This window comes from Gopherus evgoodei, chromosome 17 (genome assembly GCF_007399415.2).
Source record: "Gopherus evgoodei ecotype Sinaloan lineage chromosome 17, rGopEvg1_v1.p, whole genome shotgun sequence".
NCBI lineage: Eukaryota > Metazoa > Chordata > Testudines > Testudinidae > Gopherus > Gopherus evgoodei.
The window spans coordinates 1,783,043-1,805,308 of record NC_044338.1 but is presented as its reverse complement, the minus strand read 5'-3'; the positions used below and the strand labels follow the sequence as shown (position 1 = coordinate 1,805,308).

Here is a 22,266-nt window from a genome sequence, read left to right as displayed (position 1 = left end):
TTGCTTGCACACTCAAAACTTTGAGCATGCATTTGAGATGACTTGTATATTGCAGTCTTATCCTTTATGGATATTGTGTTGTCTCTACAGCATACAGCACTTTCCAGAACACGTTTCAAGTTAAGCCATAGTCATATTAAATAAAAATTACTGTGGAATGGAAAGAGCATCATATGAGTTTAAAAGTGAGTCAGTGTTACTAATCTCTGAGGTAAATTTCCACTGCTTGTATTCTGTGGCAAATATGCAGTGGAACAACATACATCCTTAATATCTGGAAAGGACAGTCCTTTGTAATTACCCAGTCACTTTTCGATTCAGCCAGGTCAATGGTTTTAAAACATCCATTTGTTCTGTCATTGTTTCTCTTGGTACTGTCTCTTAAATTGCACCGATCTTAAGGTTCCTTCTTTTCTCTGTTTTATGTCTATAATAATCAGAAGATGCACTGAATGCAGTCTCCCCTAACTGATGAAAAATTGTTTAGAACCATCTGAGAGTTGGCTTTATGTTGGTTATAATTGTATTCCTTCTTTATGGCTGTATTTGCTCACCCTCTGTGCCCTCCCCAACCCCCCATCCCCTCAATTCTGTGAGATAATAGGATTGCATGGAAACGAAGTGCTTTTTGAGAACAGTGCCATTTTAAATACAAGTACAAGGCATTGGCTTCAGTGCTGAGAGGATATTAGGTTGTTCATTTAAGTCTGCCAAATTGCTCACAATTCAGAGGTTTACTTTTCTTTAGTTTTTATCTTCAACTACTGGAAATTCTTCCAGGGTGCTGGCTTTCGTTTTTTTCATCTGTACATAATGGATAATGTGTTCTTACTAGAGCTCTTAATTCATATCTCCTTTAATATTAAATTCCCCGCAGCTGTCAGCACTTGTCAGCTAATAGCTATGAAAACCAACCACAAGAAAAGGCCAAAGCAGGCTAACAAAAGTATCTCTAAGCAATTTTCCATGTTCTTTCTGTTCATACCCCTTTTTTCTTTTTTCTTTCCCCCTACTGTAAAGGCTTCGGATGTTTGGATTTAGAAATTACTTGTTTTGAAACAGGTTACTTTGAAAGCATTTTTTAGAGGAATTGTAGATATTTACTCCCATTCAGTTCTGAAATCTTTCTGCTCTGGTCTGTAGCTTCTCAGTGGCAAGACTTCATTTTGTTCTTACAAGATTTCTCCCAATATTCTCCAGGAATCCAGTTTTCCACCCAAGGCTAGAGAAATATTTGGGAAATCTTTTATACCTGTTCTAATTATTCCTTGTTTCTGCGCATTTACTGGGTGATGCTTTTGATGATTAAGATTTGTTATGACTTCTAATTTCTTACATTAAAGTGTTCCTAATTACATATGATTTAAATTTGTGATTAAACCTCAGTAATGCTCGTTTTAATATTTTGGGAATGTAATAACTTGAAAAATGAGTATGATTAGTAAATAGAATATTTTGGTGTATATTCCCACATATAAGGATGGCATCAATCTTCAACATATAGATAATTACCTTCATAGCATAAACTGGCTTCCCACATACATGCTAAGAATGAGTAAAGTTGCATACTAAAAGAATGAAAGCCTGAGGAATTTTAAGTGCCATGTATAATATAAATTACAACCATTCAACTAAATTAAAAGTAGTGGAGGAAAGAAGTACTGTAGCATTCTTAATACTATCATCTAATGTGTGAGAGAAATTGCATCCAGTTATTAAACACCATTATTTTAACATGGTCCAATTTGGCAAGGTGTTTTTCCATCAGTGGGTTATTTTTCCCCTCCCTTGATGTTCCAAAATTGTCTGACATACCAGGATTAATGAAGATTAAGGCTTAGAGTGCCTGCATCTTGGTAGTTTATTTGTAACATTTGTAAAATGGCTGTGCACCATGTGTAAGAAAAATTGCCTTTCATATGTAGGGTTTATATTCTGCTTGAATGTGTTCTGCTCTATTTACTTGTCATTCTGCGCTGGCATGTGAACTATTTGATTTATGAATAACTTACTGCTGTTGAAATAAAATTAAGTAGCTGTTGCAGTTATTTAAAAGGCAATTAAATTTGATTTTATTCTGTTTTATCTCCTGTGAAAATGCATAAAACTTGGTGTATGGGTGAAAATCATATTAAAAAATGTTTAGTGTTTTTGTTTTTCCCCTGAAGCTATGTCTTACACCACTGGGACTTTCCACATAAATACTCAATTAAAATCTCATACCATTGAGTTTGATGCTGGAAGTGCAGTGACTGTGTAAGAAAATGTGGTAGCGATTATGTGATCTTATACACATCCTTAAAATTGACAACCTGTTCTGGGAGATGTAATAGGCTAGGACAAAGGAGTTTCTTCCTCAGTCTTTCAAAAAGTGCTGTGACTCTAACTTCTAAGGGAAGGTCACACAGATCCTCCTAGAACCCTGAACAGTTTATGCAGGAAAGCCTTGATCTGTTAGAACTATGGCACAATGATAGAGAAATCAGCTTGTGCATAATGGTCTGATAAGGGCACGGACAGAGTGTAATGTTTGTGTCAAAAAAATTATCTGTATGAAGCACTCTGATCTCTTAATTTTGTTAGTATGAATAGAGTAGAGTGGGTAGAGATGTCTTGGTTACCAGTTAAAATACTACTCTTGACTTGGCTTTTTCTTACTGGGAGGAAACTATCGTGTCCTTCCCGATATTGTATACCATTTAAAGAATATATAGCTTCCTGATTTGTTACTGGTATCGTACTGTCATACAGAGGACTTGAGAATATTTTTTTGGGAGAGGAAGCATTAATTTTCTTAACTTTTTTGAAAAAGTTAAGTAATGGTGCAAGATGTTTTATTTAATCTAGATGAGTTTGCACATGTAAGCTTTCAGAGTTAAGTCTGTCAAGAACACCTGGAGCTGGAAAAAATTAATTGTAGCTTTTGAAGGCCCAGCTAAAATTCTATTTTTATGCACATGGTACATAGTGACTATACCTAAAGGTAATGCATCATATATTTGCTACAGATTCCAACTGTTGGTTACAGTAGTGTTTTAAGAAATGCTGAACTAATTTTATACATGTTAAGTTTTTCAACAAATCACATTGACTTCAAAGAAAACTTAGAATAAATTTGTCCTCCAGCCACCTGCAAATATATCAAAACCAAAATTAAGCAGGAGTAACTTCCCATTAGAACACTCACTTACAGTTTAATGATTAATGCACAGGTATGGAAGTTTTGTCTATCAGAGTTCAGTTCTCATTGTCACTGACTCACTGTATAGCATTGGGCATGTGAGTTTGGACCTGATGTAGGTCTCTGCACCTTCTCCACAAGTCCAGTGGTGGAGAGGGGAACATACCCTGATTTCCAGATTCTGAACCCCATATTTTGACGTTGTGGGACCTGAAGTACTCAGCCCCTCATGTGACTGTGCAATTCATCTATTTGTGCTTCTGGTCCTCCAGCTGTACAATATGATCATATCTCACAGGAGTGTTGAAGGTTATTTAATTAATGTTGGAAGATGCTATAGAATTGCAGAGCATTATTGGAGTCCTCAGGTTTTGCTAGAAGATTAGAGCTGATAAAAGTATTTATGGAAGCCTTCTAATGCATTAGCTGTGTTACTATGAAGTGCTTTCAGGAAAATTCCAATAATTAAACTTCCTAAATGTTTAGTAAATGACAGTGTCAAAGAATGTAAAGCATTTATTTGGGAATGCATTACTGATGTAATATCTGTTTAGTGAAAGAGGTAGGTTGTCCCAATGGGGGACTGCAATTTTAATACTTCCCAGCAGGAGGCCTAATTTGACAAGTCAAATTTGGACTGAAAGAGTAGGCTGAAGATTAGAAAGCATTGGCAATCAGAAAAGATAACCATTACAAAATTTAGTAACCTTTAACTGTGTTAAAATTGTATAGTATTCTTTAATTTCCAGTAGACTCTAATAACAAACCAATTCTGTTTTCCTTTGCATCTGTTGATCAAGATATAAGCTTCTGCCTTGATCACTATATTTTACTATAAATAAGATATACATAATTTTGGAAAATTTTCTGTGTGCTTCTTTAAAAACACTGATCATATTACCCTGAAGTCCATCTTTCAGGCCAGGTCTCCTATTAATGTTAATGAAGTTGAACCTTCAGTCCCTTCCTATGTAATGCACAAGATTGAAAATATTTGTTGGATGCTTATTTATACAATCTTGTGGTTTTTTGCAAATGTGAAAGAACATGAACTAAAATGAAAACCACTCTATACAAAGAAATAGAATGAAAAATTTATGCCTCAGTGGGGGCTCCGGTCTGTGGGCCTAAGCCCAGAACCTTACTCCAACTGTTGTGACCTAATGGATTGCACCTCTGCTCAGGATTGGCCTGGATGTCCCTCTGTCATTAAGGGGGAGTCAGCCAGGCCCAACTTAAGGTGTGTTTTGACCTCATGCTCCAGATCCCAGTGCCCAGTGGGCCCAGCTGTTGGGGGTTGGCTCACTCTGCAGCCCCTCCCATCTGTATGGATAAAATGAAGTGTGTTAGCCAGAGGCCTAAACCTTACCCGCCATAAAGAGGGATACAGAAGATGAGGGTGTGAGCAAGGACCAGAGCCCAGACCTCTTGTCATCTCTGGTGGCTGGAAGCAGGAAAAGGCTGGGATAGCCACTGAGGTGGTAGTCAGGGACTCTGCTTGCAGCTTTCGTATCAGTTCTGGCTAGTAGTGTGTGCCCCCTCTCTAAGCTGGAAGAGGAGTCTGCACTCTTCCTTCCAGACCTTCTGAATGTTGCCAAAAAGGAGGGTCTCTGCTACTTTACCCCTCTTTGGTGCATGTAGGCATGAGTGGGAGGGAAGGGAGGGTGTCCCCTACTTTTGCCTGCTGGAAGGGAATGGGACAGGTTTGTAATCTCCCCCAGGTTGTGGCTTTCAGACCCTTTTTCCCTCTGAGTAATTCCCCAGTGAAGAGTTTTGTAATTGTCTTCTTGAGAGTGTCAGCTCAGTCTCCCAGGTGCCCTGTGGGGAGAAGCTGTGAGCAGGGGCAGCCCCTAAGGCGCTGTCTGGGCCCAGACGCAAGGAGCCAGTACTGGCCCAAATCAGTGCCGCTGTGGCTCTGGGAGGGGTATCTTTACCAGCAGCAGGGCTTTCCTTTTTCAACCATGACTCTCGTTGCTGTTAAACTCCTGCCATGCATGAGGGCACTTCCCTCCCATGGCACAGCCTGGGGCCCCCAGCGCAGGAGTCGAGGCCGTGCTGGGGGCCGGCCCCGAGGCGTTGCGGCGGGCGTGTGCTGTGTGCGGCTCCGGGCACGAGGACGGCCGTTCAGCCCCCACCCCCCGCAGGCGGTCCCTGGGTGCGGCCCGGCCGGGCAGCGCTAACAAAGGGCCCCGCTGCCGCTGCCATTGGCGGGAGGCCGCCCTCCGTCAGGCCGGGGCGGGGCCGGGCCGCTTTCCGGCGCTGCGGAGCCGAGGATGCAAAGCGCCGAGCGCGGTGCAGCGGCCGCGGCTCCCGCGGCCCCGGCTGTGGGGGTGCCTGCAGCGCCTCTCCGAGCCGGGCCCCGGTAAGGCTCCGGCAGGGAGAGCCCGGTTCTGCTCGGCCTGCAGGGGCCCCTTTCCTGCGGCGGGGCGGGGCGCTGCGGCCCGGGGGCGCTGCTGTGCGTGCAGGCTGGGGCAGGTCTCCGGCGGCGGGGTCCCTGCCTGGCCCCTGCGCGTGTGGGCCGCCTCTCCTTTTCCTCTTGCGGAAACCCGGCGATCCCCCATTTTCCTGGCCGCCGCCGCCTCGCGGGCAAATAGCGTCTGAGAAATGCCTCCTCCCTCCGAGCTGAATCTGACCCTGTTGGAAGGATTGCAGTTAAACCCATCCATTTTTAAACTTCCTTTCCCTGTTCTGGCAGGCTTCGATTTTCTGGTTTGCATTCACTACTCTCCATCTAGTTTCGCCTGAACCGGCTGTAGCAAGTGAAGCAGATTTGAGGTACTTCATTTCTGGTTTGGGCCTAAGCGACTGTATCATAACTTTGGAGCTATCCGGTAAGACAAGGAAGAGCATTTGAATCCAGCAGAAATCAGGGTAGTGCTGATTGACACTTAAAATAATTCCTTAATGGATTTCAAATGTCAAGCTTTAAAATTAATGCTTTGTAAGCAGCTGGTGCATATGTGCTAGTTAGGTGGCTATGCTGATTGTAAACTTTCTATAATTAGGCATTTCCAACTAAACATGTGGAACAAGTATATCTTTTATGTTGATTAGTCATGCCAGCTCTTGGTTAATGTCTAGTGCAAAATAGTAAGAGTTGAATATCAATCTTTTTCAGGCACTTTGGAGATATTAATTAAAAGCAAAGCAAAGATTCCAGAGATCATTGTAACAAGAAGGGAGTCAGTAATATGGTGCTGTATTAAGAGACTAGTGAGTTCTTATTGCAGCATTGGCATGGCTTAGGTTCAGCAGCCACAAAAACTGTAAACTTTAAGCAGAAAGGTCTGTTCTTAATTAACTGATATCTTCCGCTAAGGAAAGGAAGCTACATTTGCTAGCTCCTTCAGATACTTTTGATGAATTTTTTTTCTTACCACCCATGATACTAGGTTAGTAACCATTGCATCATCATGTTTATTTCATTCTCTAACAGGAAGACAGTTTTTGTGTATTAAAGTGCAATGTTTGGGAAGCCTGTTAACTCTAAAACACAAATGAGCATTGCAGCAACGATTGCAGCACTGTTGGGTTTCTAAAAGCTTTTTTTATTATTATTATTTTTAAATGAGATTTAGTTGAGTAGGTGAAGTGATAGTGTGAGCTGGAGACACTTAGAAGGCATTGAATTGCCTAGGAACCATTGAGTCATCAACTAACTACCTTTTGACCTCCTAATAAAGGTAAAGTCACAAGTTTTGATGGGGGTCACATTTTTCATCTGAGAGTATTCAGCCCCCCACCTTTATGAAATTGTATTACATGACATTAATTTATTTTCTGTTTAATTTTTTATCTTAAAAATGTAATAGTAGTAATATGCTGTATGTTAGTGTTTTCCCAGAATAACTGTACTCAGAAGATGAAACATTCTGCTGTATAATCATAGGATATCTACACTAATCTCTGTCATTTAACTTAGATGCAAAATAGGAAACCATCAGATGTTTACTTATGAGGAAACAATTCTATGTGAAATCATGACTTACCATAATCTAATACATTGCACTACTGAGACTGAAGTAGCTGGTTTAATTTTTTCCTGTGGCAGTTTTATTCTGTCCTGGTTATTTATGAGCAGCAGTGCTTAATGGGAGGAAAAGTGACTTTTGTTCTCTTCCCCTATAAGAGAACCTATATCAAAGCCTTCAGAAATATAAATTGATTCCTTTCAGAAGCTGAAGGAAAGGAATAAGATTGTTATTGAGTTTTTTAACGATCGAGTAGCAGTGCCAAAACCTTGCATGATTAAATGTTGGGTGTTTTTAAGGTTGGGGATGGGCTCTTGGTGCTCAAGGTGGGAGAGTAGTGGACAAAGCAGAACTGAATACATTCACACGGAGATTTGCATTAGGATAGCTGTTTCAAGCTTGTCAGACACTTGCTGAAATTAAATCCTGTGTGTGTTTAGAGAGGGGGTTATTCCATGAGCTTTACTGTAGGAGGATTAGTTTGAGAGAGCTGTTTACAATGTGTCTGAAATAGAGGGTAGAAGACACAGTGGAGTCTATCTGTTTACTGCTCAGATAAGGAGATGGAATAGATTGTTGGCCTGTTTCTGAACTCTCTTAATGAATGGTTGCTAGGCGCATTGCATCTCAATCAGTTTAATCCTCAAGATGTCATTTACAGGTCTGCTCTTCGTGAGTGCCAGAACTATGCACTTTCAAACTGTACTGGCCAGAATTTGCTGGCAAAGCAGTCTGGAATTGCTTGTCCAAGTATTGTGTGTGTGTGTATATATATTTATTGCTGGGTGATCCAGTTTTAAAGTGCCAGGTGTCACGGGGCCACCATTTCATGGACATGTACTAGATTAGGTCTCCAGTGATAAATAAGAGACAACAGCAAAGAATCTTGTGGCACCTTATAGACTAACAGACGTTTTGGAGCATGAGCTTTCGTGGGTGAATACCCACTTCCTCAGATGCATGTAGTGGAAATTTCCAGGGGCAGGTATATATATGCTTGCAAGCAAGCTAGAGATAACGAGGTCAGTTCAATCAGGGAGGATGAGGCCCTGTTCTAGCAATTGAGATGTGAAAACCAGAGGAGAAACTGGTTCTGTTGTTGGCAAGCCATTCACAGTCTTTGTTCAATCCTGAGCTGATGGTGTCAAATTTGCAGATGAACTGAAGCTCAGCAGTTTCTCTTTGAAGTCTGGTCCTGAAGTTTTTTTTGCTGCAGGATGGCCATCTTAAGGTCTGCTATAGTGTGGCCTGGGAGGTTGAAGTGCTCTCCTACAGGTTTTTGTATATTGCCATTCCTAATGTCTGATTTGTGTCCATTTATCCTTTTCCGTAGAGACTGTCCAGTGTGGCCGATGTACATAGCAGAGGGGCATTGCTGGCGTATGATGGCATATATTACATTGGTGGATGTGCAGGTGAATGAACCAGTGATGGTGTGGCTGATCTGGTTAGGTCCTGTGATGGTGTTGCCCGTGTAGATATGTGGGCAGAGTTGGCGTTGAGGTTTGTTGCATGGATTGGTTCCTGAGCTAGAGTTGTTATGGTGCGGTGTGCAGTTACTGGTGAAAATATGTTTCAGGTTGGCAGGTTGTCTGTGGGCAAGGACTGGCCTGCCACCCAAGGCCTGTGAAAGTGTGGGATCATTGTCCAGGATGGGTTGTAGATCCTTGATGATGCGTTGGAGGGGTTTTAGCTGGGGGCGGTATGTGATGGGCAGTGGAGTCCTGTTGGTTTCTTTCTTGAGTTTGTCTTGCAGTAGGAGGCTTCTGGGTACACGTCTGGCTCTGTTGATCTGTTTCCTTATTTCCTCGTGCGGGTATTGTAGTTTTGAGAGTGCTTGGTGGAGATTTTGTAGGTGTTGGTCTCTGTCTGAAGGGTTAGAGCAGATGCGGTTGTACCTCAGTGCTTGGCTATAGACAATGGATCGTATGATGTGTCCGGGATGGAAGCTGGAGGCATGAAGGTAGGCATAGCGGTTGGTAGGTTTTCGATATAGGGTGGTGTTAATGTGACCATCACTTATTTGCATTGTGGTGTCAAGAAAGTGGATCTCCCATGTAGATTGGTCCAGGCTGAGGTTGATGGTGGGGTGGAAGCTGTTGAAATCGTGGTGGAATTTTTCCAGGGTCTCCTTCCCATGGGTCCAGATGATGAAGATGTCATCAATGTAGCGTAGGTAGAGAAGGGACGTGAGTGGACGAGAGCTGAGGAAGCGTTGTTCCAGGTAGGCCATAAAGATATTGGCATATTGCGGGGCCATGTGGGTGCCCATAGCGGTGCCACTGATCTGGAGATATATATTGTCATCAAATTTGAAATAGTTGTGTGTGAGGATAAAGGCACAGAGCTCAGCAGCCAGTTGTGCTGTGGCATCATCAGGGATAGTGTTCCTGACAGCTTGTATTCCATCTGTGTGTGGGATGTTTGTGTAGAGAGCCTCTACATCCATGGTGGCTAGGATGGTGTTTTCTGGGAGGTGACCAATGCATTGTAGTTTCCTCAGGAAATCAGTGGTGTCACGGAGATAGCTGGGAGTGCTGGTGGCATAGGGTCTGAGTATAGAGTCCATATATCCAGACAGTCCTTCAGTGAGAGTGCCAATGCCCGAGATGATGGGGCGTCCAGGATTTCCGGGTTTGTGGATCTTGGGTAGTAGATAGAATAACCCTGGTCGGGGCTCTAGGGATATGTTGATTTCTTCTGGTGTTAGTGTAAGGAGTGTCCTGAGTAGATTCTGTAGTTTCTTAGTGTATTCCTCAGTGGGATCTGAGGGAAGTGGCCTGTAGAATTTGGTATTGGAGAGTTGTCTGGCAGCCTCCTTTTGGTAGTCAGACCTGTTCATGATGACAATGGCACCTCCTTTATCAGCCTCTTTGATGATAATGTCAGGGTGGTTTCTGAGGCTGTGGATGGCATTGTGTTCTGCACGACTTAGGTTGTGAGACAAGCGATGTTGTTCCACGATTTCTGCCTGTGCACACCGGCGGAAGCATTCAATGTACAGGTCCAGACTGTCATTTCGACCCTCAGGAGGAGTCCATGTGGAGTTCTTCTTCTTGTGCTGTTGGTGGGAGGGCACCTGTGTATCAGTGCACTGTTCAGTGTTGTCCTGGAAGTATTCTTTGAGTCGGAGACGGCGAAAGTAGGCTTCCAGATCGCCACAGAACTGTATCATGTTGGTGGGGGTGGCAGGGCAGAAAGAGAGTCCCCGAGATAGGACAGACTTTTCTTCTGGGCTGAGTGTGTAGTTGGATAGATTGATGATATTGCTGGGTGGGTTAGGGGTACCACGGTTGTGGCCCCATGTGGCAGGTAGGAGTTTAGACAGCTTACAGTCCTTTTTCCTTTGTAGAGAGGTGAAGTGAGTAATGTAGATCTCCTGTCTTGTTCTAGTGAAGTCCGTTTGTATAGAAGTTTGGTTATTAATGAGAGTCACCAGATTGGAGAGCTCTTTCTTGATGTTTTCCTGTTTGCTGTATAGGATGCTGATCAGGTGGTTCCTCAGTTTTTTTGATAGCGTATGGCATAATCTCTCATTGTGGTCTGTGTAGTATGTAGATAGCAGTGGATTTTTTACCTTTAGTCCATTTGGTATGATGTCCATCCATTTGCATTTGGAAAGGAAGATATCATCTGTCTGTATTTGTGCAAGTTTCTTCATGAGGTTGATGGATTTCCACTCCATACGGCTAAATGCAGTGCCTTGCATGGTGTCAAGTATCAGAGGGGTAGCCGTGTTAGTCTGGATCTGTAAAAGCAGCAAAGAATCCTGGCCTGGCAGCAGAGACAACAATATCATTAGCATCTTTCCTAGATCAGTTTAGTATATAATTTACTTGTTTGACGTTAGATTAAGATGAAGTGAAAGAATTCCTTGTTCTAAAATTTTGACTGCTTTCTGTGGAAGTGTTTATATCTTGGCTGAATTAGCTAGGGCAGTTTTTTAGGGTTACTTTTTCCTCAGTTTAACAGTTTTCAAAAATTATCTATCCTCTATCTGAGAAAATAGGACAGTGCAAATACTGGCATAAATAATAAATTACCAATTTAAGAATCTTCCTATGAAATTGGGGGTGAAAGTCCATTGAAGCAGTATTCAGGAAAGTAATTATATATGTTTTGTGTATTATGTAAATGTTTATGTTGGCAGTATAGAGCAAAGAAAAGTAGTTTCCTAACATGGTTAAACTTTAACAGCCTGTTTAAAAATAAAATACTAAGGCTCTCTTTTTAAATTTTCAATGAAAGAGATTCATTCTTATTTGCATGGAAGTTTTCCTTTAAATTCTACATGACAGGAGTTTGATCTACTGTAAGTGCAAATTGAAGAGTGAGTAGTAGTGGAAAATGCTTTGGATTTGTTGAATGTTAAATGCATTTTAGTAACATTTATAGACACTGTGCATTGAAATGAGATCTGAGTTTGTTGCATAATTATATTACAAACTGCACATGAAAATTTAAAGTAGGAACTTAGTAGGCCTTATGAGTTAGACATATTTAGGCATAAATGAAAACAATATAAAAGCTGCTGCAGAAGTTAATGTGAGCCTCTTGAAACTGAAATTTTGAAAATGATTTGAAATAGTCTTGACTAAAGTGAGATCAGTATATTTAAAAAAAAAAAAATCACAAGGTGTGCTTCTCCAGATGGAGCATATGCAGTCTCCTGTATCACCAGCAAAACCAAGCCAGCACTTGGAGTTTCACTGTAGGAAGGAAAAAGTCCTCTAAACAGAATGGTGTGAGATCATAGAGTACTTTTTATATAAGTGAAGATTTTATTATGTGCTGTGGATCGAGGGCCTGTCTGTAAAGTACAGCACAGGAGTGTTAAGATCAATTGTAAAAAAAAAACAGATGATTTGCCTAACCTGTCCTTCAGATGGCTGAAATGGGCAAGGAACACCTGGCATTTAGAGAATTGCAGTACTGGTGCAATACTTTGGGAACAGGGTTTCTTCTTCATGACATGACTCTGCACATCTCCACTGTGAGATAGACCCCATATCAAAGCAGCAAGCTGTTAGAGGAGTGTGTGCCTGTCACTGTGCTCCAGCATCTTAGAAACAAAAGTGCGGAAGTCCCCACCTCCAACTATACCCCCATTCCTACCTTGAGAGAATGGATACTGAGCCTCATCTTCTCCCTACATTTCGATTTATGTCGGTATTGTGTAGACAAATATTTCACATCCCTGCTACAAAGTTTGATCAATGTGTATATTCAAAATTGTTACCTGGGAATATGTGGGATTAAAATCTTGGTTCTCAATTGTATGAGGACACCTGCTCCTTCTTGCACCTCTATTGAAAGATCCTTCCCTTCCAACTATAGCAATTGCCAGGAGAGATTCATAACTGTAAGCTTTGGTGACAGATTGTCCTTGTACAGATTTTGTAAGGATTGAGTTCTAAAATCTTATCCCAAAATCTTGACCCTGGTGGCTTCCAAAATTCCTTTAAAGCAAACACTTTGCTGAGCCTCTTGATCTTCCATGTTAGGCTTGGTGGTGCCCCTTGAATATGAAGAAAGCTATTGGTTATTTCCTTGGCAGTAGAAAGTGTTTTGTGGTTTTTTTTTTTAAATCCTCAGTTTTATTATGGTGTATAATTAGAGAAAAGAGCCAGTACTTCAGAGTGCATCTGGACTGAAAACACATCCATTTTTTGAATACAGATGGTCTGTGCTTACTGAAGATCGTATACGAGGAGAACTTAAAGCTCTTTCTGCAGGAGGAGTGGATAGCACCTTCTTTAGCATCTATTGTGTGCCATTTGTTGAGATACCTACAGTTGATTCCCACCTTTCCAAAGCATCACTCTATCAGCATTCATCACAAATCCCATTGAATGCTTCATTCTAAGAGAAAATGTTCACATCTTTTCAACTAACAGTGCTCAGCCCTTTTCCTAAGGATTGTCCCTGCTAACTAGTGTCTCTCAAAGGGATCTGTGGGAGCAATATCACAAAGGAATAAGGTTACTTATTGAAGTACCACTTGTGTTTTGAACATGTTCCTTCTGCAGATCCCCACTGGCTCTTCCCCCTCTGTTGGAGATTTAAAGGTGTGCCCTTGGCTCCAGAGTGCTGGAGCAACATATTTCCCTATCTGTCTGTGTCCATCTTTTTGTCTCTTGTCTTTTACTTAGATAGGGGCATTCTGGGGTAGGCGCTGTCCTATTGTTCTGTGTTTGTACAGCACCTAGCACAATGGGGTCCTGGTCCAGGGGTGGGGCCCCTGAGGGTTATGGTAATATAGGTAATGCGCTCCTTCGGTGTTTGCTTTGAAATAGGTTCTGTTGGCTGGTCATGCGCTGTCAGAGATCAGTGGGGACAACACATTTAAAAAATGTTACTTTACCTCTTCAGTTTCCCTTCACTCCTCTGAAAATACCTTATCCCACATTGTATCTGAGCTACCGTGATTTGTTTAGTGAGTCTGTATCGCTAGGATTCAGTTACATCACATTTTTTCTCACTGTGTTGCATGAAGTATGAGGAAGTTTTTTTCAGAATTGCTCTGATTTCTAGTTTTACAATTTTACAATCTCTTGATCTGCTCTGGAAGTCAGCACCTGAGCACCTTTTGTCTTACTCCCAGGAAGTACTGCATCTTGTTCCTTCCTCTTTATCAACAAGTGTAATTTATGCTGTCTTTTATCTATGCCGTAAGACATGGAAAAGGAGCAAGACTCTTCAGTAGTGGGAAACAGACTTACATGCTTAATGGAAATATTTTAGCCTTTAAATTCAAGTTAACATAAGGAATATAAACGGTTAACTTCTGTGTTGGATGTGTAGTGAGTCAGTTCTGGTGATAAAGCTTTCGATTTCAGACTTTCACTTACCTATTGAAGGTTGGCTAAGCACATCAGTAGTTAATACTGTCAAAATTTGCTTTAATGTCAAGCCTTTTCTCTTAAATTAAAGCTTTTAGCATATATCAACTGTAGAAAGCAACATTAGATTTAAGCAAATAGCATTCAATAGTCTCTAAGCACTTTATTTTTGCCTACTTTGTAAGCAGTCGATAGGCCAAACTGAATTATACAAATATGGTAATTCACTGTGCATTTGAATAGGGCTCAGTAGTGCCCGAGAGGTGAGAGATTGTTGCCATCCAAGTGGTTTATGTAAAATTTTGGATTCCATTTCTAATGCCCCAAAAAAACCATTCTAAATCTAGGTGTGTAAGGGCACATCTGTTAATTTCCTGCTGAGTTGCATCATAGGTGAAAGAGCTCCAGGTAAACCGTAAAGCACATATTTCTGCCAGGCTGGATACAACTTGTGATTACTGTTGTCCTTTTCAAAATCAGGGCTGCATTTGACAGCATTCTTGAATTTTATTGTGTGCGTTACTTTTTCAGAATATTTGCTTTAATCAGTCTCTCTCTTTGCATTAAAGAGGCAGATTCACCTATTCAAAGCAGGTTGATAATTGCTTTTCATTAAAGGTACAAGTGCCAAAGAGTTGAGCATATCTTCCAAGAAAAAAGATTGATAAAAGCTCTACAGAAGTTATAATTAATCACATAGTTATAAGCCATGTGAATGCAGTTAAATGGAAGAGGAAGATTTTACCTTTCTGCTACCTTGAAGAGAGTGTTTTGCAGGCAGGTCAGTTTCTTCATGGTCAAATTTGCCTGGAGGTTGATATTAGGAGATACAGTAACTCCTCGCTTAACATTGTAGTTATGTTGCTGAAAAATGTGACTTTAAGTTAAACAATGTTAAGCGAATCCAATTTCCCCATAAGAATTAATGTAAATAGGGGCTTAGGTTCTAGGGAAATTTGGCTGCAGCGCAGGGAACTTAGGAGAGCGGGGAGCTGATAGAGGGGCTGCCAGTCCACCCTGGTTCCAAGCCCCCACCAGTTAGCTGCAATGGGCTGCTCTTCCTGCAAGCAGTGGACAAAGCAGGCGACTGCCAAATGACTTTAGAAGGGAGCATTGCACAACTTTAAACGAGCATGTTTCCCTAATTGATCAACAACGTAACAGCGAAACAATGTTAGCTGGGATGACTTTAAGAGAGGAGTTACTGTAGTGGTTGTGGGGCGGGTCCATAAGTGGTGCGCTCTCTCAATCAGTACTGGACCAGTGCCCTTGCATAGTGCAAGGACTGAGAGGTTGTGTGTTTCTGGAGGTCTCTCTCTTTGTAGGAGATGTAAAATAGTGGTCTCTACTTCTTTGGTTTGTTAAATCCCAGATTACTGGGAGTTCTGCGAATGAATACACTGAGGTTCTGTCAAATCTACACTACAGCTGCAATTATTATGTTGGGGCATTTGTCAAATGTGACACTATTTGGCTTTGGTCCCACACACCCTGCCCATCTTTTCCAGGTTATAGCATAGTTACAACCTGGTTTGATTCTATCTACACATAATTTGTCATCAGAACTTGAAAAAAACTACTGATCAAAGGTGAGTAGGAAACTTTATCTGGTAAATGGGAAAGCTTCAGAAGAATTTAAGCTTTCTCTCTGCAACCATAGATTTCTTTCTAATGAGAATCTGCATGAGGTCATGCTCTGAAGTTCTGCCTTTCTGAGTCTGCAGACAGAAATTTCTGGTTCTAATACTTTGGGCTTCCCAAAGTCTCTTGCATGTTCTGGGCAGTTTCGCTGTTGCTATTCTGAACTGTGGGTAACAGCAAAACTGGCAAGAAGCAGCAGGTCTGTTCTTCAAATACAGAGACCCTTGCTCAGGGTAGCTAGGAGATGGTTGATGTGTGGGTGAGTGTGTGTGCCCTTTTTTCCCATTCAGAAGCTTTTGAGGGTTGCCTTCCTGTTTCTCAGAAATTTACTAAATGGAAGCTGATATGAAAAATAGGTCTGGGCTAAGACCATGGTAGGACACTCGGTACCTTCACCCTTCCCAATAGCTGAAGACAGAAGGCTGCTCCTAAATCATTCCTGGTGTTGGTCCACCCCTCTTGTATCAACCTCTGACTATCAGGTGTCTAGCAAAGTTTACTATTACTGAGAATACTGTTTATAGCAACTTCCATTTCCACTTTCCAAATACTAAGCTTCACCACCTGCCCTGTGAAGTAAGAAAGTATAGATTCATAGATTCCAAGGCCAGGAGACACCACTGTGATTATCTAGTCTGACTTCCTGTATAATGCGTGCCAAAGAATTTCCCAAATAATTCCTAGAACGTCTCCATTTTATAGATGGAGAAACAGCTGTAAACAGGGTGTCTCATCTGTTCCTCCCACCCAAGAAACTACTGCATTGTAATTGGGTTACACAGTTGTATGGAAGCTGGGACCTTAAATTCAGTACTAACATAATTTAATACTGAATAAACTATCTGCTTTATTGAACATGTTCACGTGTCACAGGCATCTACCCAGCACCAACTTTAAAGTCCTCTCCCAGCATTCATCAGGCCTGCTGTACTAGAAAGGTGCCAGAGTGCCTTTCTTACTAAGGCTGGACTTGGCTTTTCATTTTGTTTTGAATGGAGACTAGTGTCTCCTCCCAGATTTACAGTACATAATCTGTGGATAAAGATTGGATTTTCTGTTTATTTTCAACTAGATCTGTTTGGTTTAAGTTAAAATTAATGTAAAAACTAGGAGTGTTTTCCTTCTGCAGTGTCTGACTACTAAATGGCTGAGTTATTCTTCACACTTTACATATAGTTAAAACTTATTGCCTGTTGGTTTGAATGTACATTTTGAAGAAATTTCGTGTGTAATTAAGCACAGGAAGATAATCATTAATGATCTGTCTTATTATAGTCACAATTTTCCTTACTCAGGATGGCTACCATTTCCCAAAACTTACCGTAAGTAAACTTAAACTACCCAAAGCATGCCAAGCTAGATCACATCTTGAGTAAATTTTATTTTATGAGCTTTTAAAAGAAAAAACCATAGTGTTAGAAGGCCTTTGTTTTGAAAGTCCCTTTATAAAAGGGAGAGGAATTCAATGAAGTCTGAGTAAGTTAATACAGACCACTTTTTGGATACAAACAAGTTGATTTTCCTATTTCTTTCCAAACTTTCAGGGTCCAAGTAGTCTCTCTGCTGAACCCTGGACTGGGCAGTGCATGTTTGTTTCAAGTGTGATAGAGTGCTCTAAATACAGCTTTGGAGCCTTGGCCAGGCCCTGTAATCATTCTGCTTACTGTCTATTCTACATCTCCCCTTCTTTATCCTAGACTAAGGATAGACCTTCAACACCTGGTAGGAGCTACTACCTACATCTTGTTGCCTGGCAGCTCACATTGCATATTTAAAAATGCAAAATTAACTCTAAAAATAGATTTCCCATGATTTGGATGCTTTCAGTCCACTAAAATGAACCATAGATTTGGGATGTGAGCATAAAGGGGAATATTATCTACCCTACCCTTTGATCTTTGCTTATATAAGATGAGAAATGCTGTTGTGTTCTGAAACATTGCCGTTAGAGGAATAGAGGCTAAAGGAGGGCATTGAGAAGCTAGACTTCCATGTTCTGTCCCTTGCTCTGCCACTTCCTCCAAAGCCTCAGCTGATCTGTTCATGTAATAGGGCCCCCATCACTGGAGTATAGAGCACCTTGCAGACTTTAACTTATCCTCTCATACCTGACAAGAAAGAGATTATCCCTTGTATAAGTGACAGTTGAAGCTCAGAGTGACTAAATGACTTGTCTAAGATCACATGGCAGAACCAGGATTTATACCCAGGTCTCATGAGTCCAACCCAGTGTCTTAATTACAAGATCGGCCTGCCTTCTATTTAATTTCTGTCTTGATTGTATGCATCTGTAAAATGGGATATGTGCAATTCATGCCTGTCTCAGAGTGATTGGGAGGCCAAAGTAGTGTTAGTAAGGTTCGTTGAGATGCCTGGATGGAGGACCAAGAGTTAATAATTAAAATTTGGAAGCAAGCTGTAAAGGGGTGGAACCATTTTCTGGTCTTTTGGCTAGCAAAAATGCAAAATATAAATGGGCCAACCAGCAAATATTAACCCAAAAGCTCCCCTTCCCTCAACCACCTGCATGGGTCTGAACACTAAAAGCAATTAACTGGCTCCATTGCAGCAGAGATCAGAGACGCCCACTCCTATAGCAGGACAAGCTATTGAGTTTTTTTTTTTTCAGGTAGTAAATTATCTTTAGAGTTAACCTTTCTACATAGTCAGTAGATACATTATGGAATTAATCAGGTGCTGCTATTTCGGATCTAGGTAGTTATGAAGATAGACTGAAACTATGTATTTTAGAAACTCTGCACCTTTGTGGTTTGGTTTTTTGTTAACACATATTTAGTGAGAAGCATTGTTAATGGCTTTATTTTGGCCCAGCTAACCAGGCATTAGTGGAATTTCATGGTGGTTTGCAGTGGGTAAGCCACACAAACAATTTCATGTTTGTTCACATCATTGCTAGCAGCTTCCTTTGCAGAGCAACACTGTCATTCAGATTAGGGCTTTAGTTCAATTATGTCTAGTTAACATTTATTGCAGAGAGCAGTGATAATTACTTCCAAGTCAGTTTGTTGGCTGTGGTTATCCGAAGGCTAAAGTACAAGTTGGATGGATTTTAATAACTGAAGTGATGTATTGATCTTCCTTTTTTTTAAGACCTCATTTATACCAAAGGCCAGAAGCTGTGTAAAACTCCATTTTACAATTAAAACCTACTGTTCTACTCTTCAGCAGATGTGTAGTGCTGTATTTTGAACTATTAAGACCAGCCTAAAATGCCTTTTTATATTCAAAAATCATATATTGGAGCTTGCTGCTTTATCACAATAAAATAGATTTGATGGTACTGATGTCATTCACAGTAATGCGTAACTGTTATGAGATTATAGATGTGATATTTTAGTCTTTTGGCTGCATTTTAACTTCTGTTCAAAATTACAGATATAGATTTGAAGCCGGGTAGCCCTACTTGATAGCTTTCAAGTCCATAAGGGTTGTAATGTTGCCAGTGTTTGTTTCGTGAACTCTTACTTTAAAGCCCCTTAGTTTTCTGTTTTGAATGTTACCTTCAGTGGGTTGGGGGAAAGGGCAAAAAGTGGGCCCATATACATTTCAGTTTCTTCTTTTGCGCTTTTCAAGCTAATTAATTTTGTTGCCTGACTAACATTATAAATGGTGGTCAGCCTAAAAGGTGAAATTGTTTTCAAGCAAAATCTTAATTAAACTGCACGGAGCAAAATTGGTTTTTAACCGCTTACAGAGATTTAGAAGAGAACTGCCTTGATTCAGATAATCAAAAAACTTTATATTGGTAGAAGTTGAAGTGACACTTCAACTCATACAGAAGGCAGGTCTCCATTTTTCATTGCTTCTCTCCTTATTTACCCCCAAATACACTTGCTAGAGTGATTTATTGCTGTATCAAGAAAAGCTGCCTCCTCTGTAAGGTTTCTTTGCAATTTTCTGCTTATAAAATGTTAAGAGGCTGTTGCATGTGTTGTCTATGAATACAGTGCTGGTTTAATAGTTTAGTTATGAAAAATGGTTAGATATGTTCAATATATTGTTCCTCTAGTAGGTGACAGCAGAGATCCTACACAAGGATGTTTCTGTGTGGGTTTCCCGAAATGGAGAAGTGGTGGAAAATGGGAGAAGGGTAGAGCAGGAAGTCTGGGAGATATGCTGCTGCTATCAATCTAGACTTTGTATCAAGTGGTGAAACTGCCTGAAATTGTAATAAATACCAATGTTGGCTAGCAGGGACGTTGTGTGGTATGCATATATGCTCTTAAAATGTAATGCAGTGCCACTTGGTGAGTATTATGAAAGGAGACAAAAATGTAACCCCTAACTACTACTACTTAAATATGCTGATTCTTAAATCACTGGCCTTCTCAAACCAACACTTGTAATGCTCTGACCTTTTTGAAAATATAGAATTCTTCCTTTCAGTATTGTGTGAATTATGAAAACAATTCCTGCCCATGTAATTGGTATGAATGTGCTCAGGAAAACATCATATATACTTCAACAACTAGACTAGGGTGTAGTTTGGGAGAGCAAAAAGGAATGAGTCTGTAGTTTTGTCTTTAGTGTCTTAACTGGGAGTAAACAAGACAGTTTCACTAGGAGCATGAAAATCAGCTTGCATTCAGTTAATTTGTAGCAGGCACTTACATATGCTTGTAGTAAAGCAACTTTACAACCCTAGTTTGTCCTGGAGCATTTTATACAGGCTGAACTTAGTTATGCAGTGTGTATTTGGGATTTTTTCATAATAATGCATTGTTACTATTTATGAAATTTAATGCAGCTTCTATATGAATAAGGGGAAGAAGTGAAGCACATCATGAGCCATAAGTACTTAAAGCCTTCACAGGGCTTAAAGGACCCCAGGGTGCTGGAAACGTTTAATAGCTTTGAGCTTTTCTTTTGTGTGGGTAGTTTCTGTTGCCTTCTCAAATCTCTGAGCTTTGTGACCTCAGTTGTGAAGGTCTATAGTTAATGTTTGAAATTCCAGCATGCGTGTTTATTTTCATGAGTCTAAAGTTAGACTTCACCAGCTTACATTTTTCTAAAGCAGACCTGTTTCTCATATTTCATTGGCCTATGTCAGTTTTGTGGAGACCATTTCCTTTGCCTGTGTGAGTTTCAGGCAGTATAGTATGTTTGAAAGTTCAGCAAAATCTTTTAATTTTGAGCATGTGATCTACTTATTTAGTAGCAGAACTTGTGAATTAAGAGTAATGGGACTTTACTGCTAGCACGGGGCTGTTAAGAACAAGTAGTTTACTCTATGCTGTACAAGACACCAGAGGCATCTATGTTCCCCGATAGAGCTGCCATCTCTGAAGTTTATTTTCCGGTTGATAAGCATAGAACTTAAAATTTCAAGAAAATTCTACTATGGCAACCTCTGAGAAGTCTCTTGCTAAAACTGATGGAGCCCTTCCGTAGATACCTTGGTTTAGGATGAAGTTAAGTGTAGGTCTCTCTGCCCTGTGACAGCTGAAATAGTTGACAGGTTTCAGAGTGGTAGCTATATTAGTCTGTATCAGCAAAAACAACGAGGTGTCTTTGTGGCACCTTAGAGACTAACAAATTTATTTGGGCATAAGTTTTCATGGGCTAGAACCATTTCTAGCCCATGAAAGCTTATGTCCAAATAAATTTAAGTCTCTAAGGTGCCACAAAGACACCTCATTGAAATAGTTGAGTCCACTCTGGAAATGGGGTACAGAATGCTTTCTACTATCCAGACAAAACCGTACATACTCTGCCTTCTTCATCTCAATTGGCAATTTAATGGTGGTAAAACATACTAGGGGCGTTCATGATTAGTCCAAAACAAAGCATTATAAATCCAGAAAATTCAGAACTAAGCTGAAAAAAAAATTCAGCTAAGGCATGCGAACAGCCCCAACTCGGCCCTATGGTGATGAGCTATAATAACTACACGTTTACGATGATGACAGTCTAGTGTTGTGCTCCCAGATTAGATGTGATGGAGTTTTAAAGAGTCAGTGTTTTTATCTTCTGACCTTAAAAATCACCAATGGAGTTTTTTGTCCGGGAATTTTTGTTTTTAAAATTTTTTTTAAATTTCACAAACAAGAAGCCCAAAGAGACTATGTGCAATATTTCTAGTGATTTGATTATATGTAGTGTCAGCTTTAAATCTATTTTTATACTTAACTTTTAAGGGCAGATTTAGTGATACATCAGGCAGCCAGCGCACCCAGTTAATCTGGGTTTTCAGCTGCTTTGCATTGCTCTGGCAGCGTAAAGCGGCCAGAATATACTGGTGAATCTAGTCTTTCAGTCAATTACAAATTAGTTGGGTGCGTTAATGTGTGAAGAGCATTGGGAGGGAGCAAAGAAAGCTCAGAACTGAGTCCTAATGTGTCCTCTGTAGCTGCCTCAGTTCTCCCAACGATGCTGCCTCAAAGGACAGTGATAAGGGGAGCCTTGCAAGCACTGATGCCCAAGTTAGTGTGCAGCCGTGGAGTCTTCATAAAAGGGACAGTTGGGCCTGGTTCAGTCTCTCTCTTACCACGGACTCATTCCAACCAATAGAGCTGATGTTTTTATTTCAGCTGGTGAGGAAGGGTTGAGTTGCTTCTGTCCCAACAGTCCACTCAAGAGTTAGCTGACCCTGTCTCTAGCCTATATAATT

The 22,266-nt window shown here is 40.8% G+C and overlaps 1 protein-coding gene across 6 annotated transcripts in view; it reads left to right on the top strand.

The window, feature by feature from the left end:
* Positions 1–22,266, top strand: part of FAM222B (family with sequence similarity 222 member B) — a 76,059-nt gene that overhangs the window by 28,417 nt on the left and 25,376 nt on the right. The window contains exon 1 of one of the 6 annotated variants that reach the window (XM_030537098.1): positions 5,523–5,543. The exons of 4 other annotated variants lie outside the window; for them this stretch is intronic. The gene's annotated coding sequence lies outside the window, so the exon portion shown is untranslated. Of the gene's footprint in view, positions 1–5,522; positions 5,544–5,770; positions 6,013–22,266 lie in introns of those variants that run through there. One more of the 6 variants, XM_030537097.1, reaches the window with a different exon arrangement.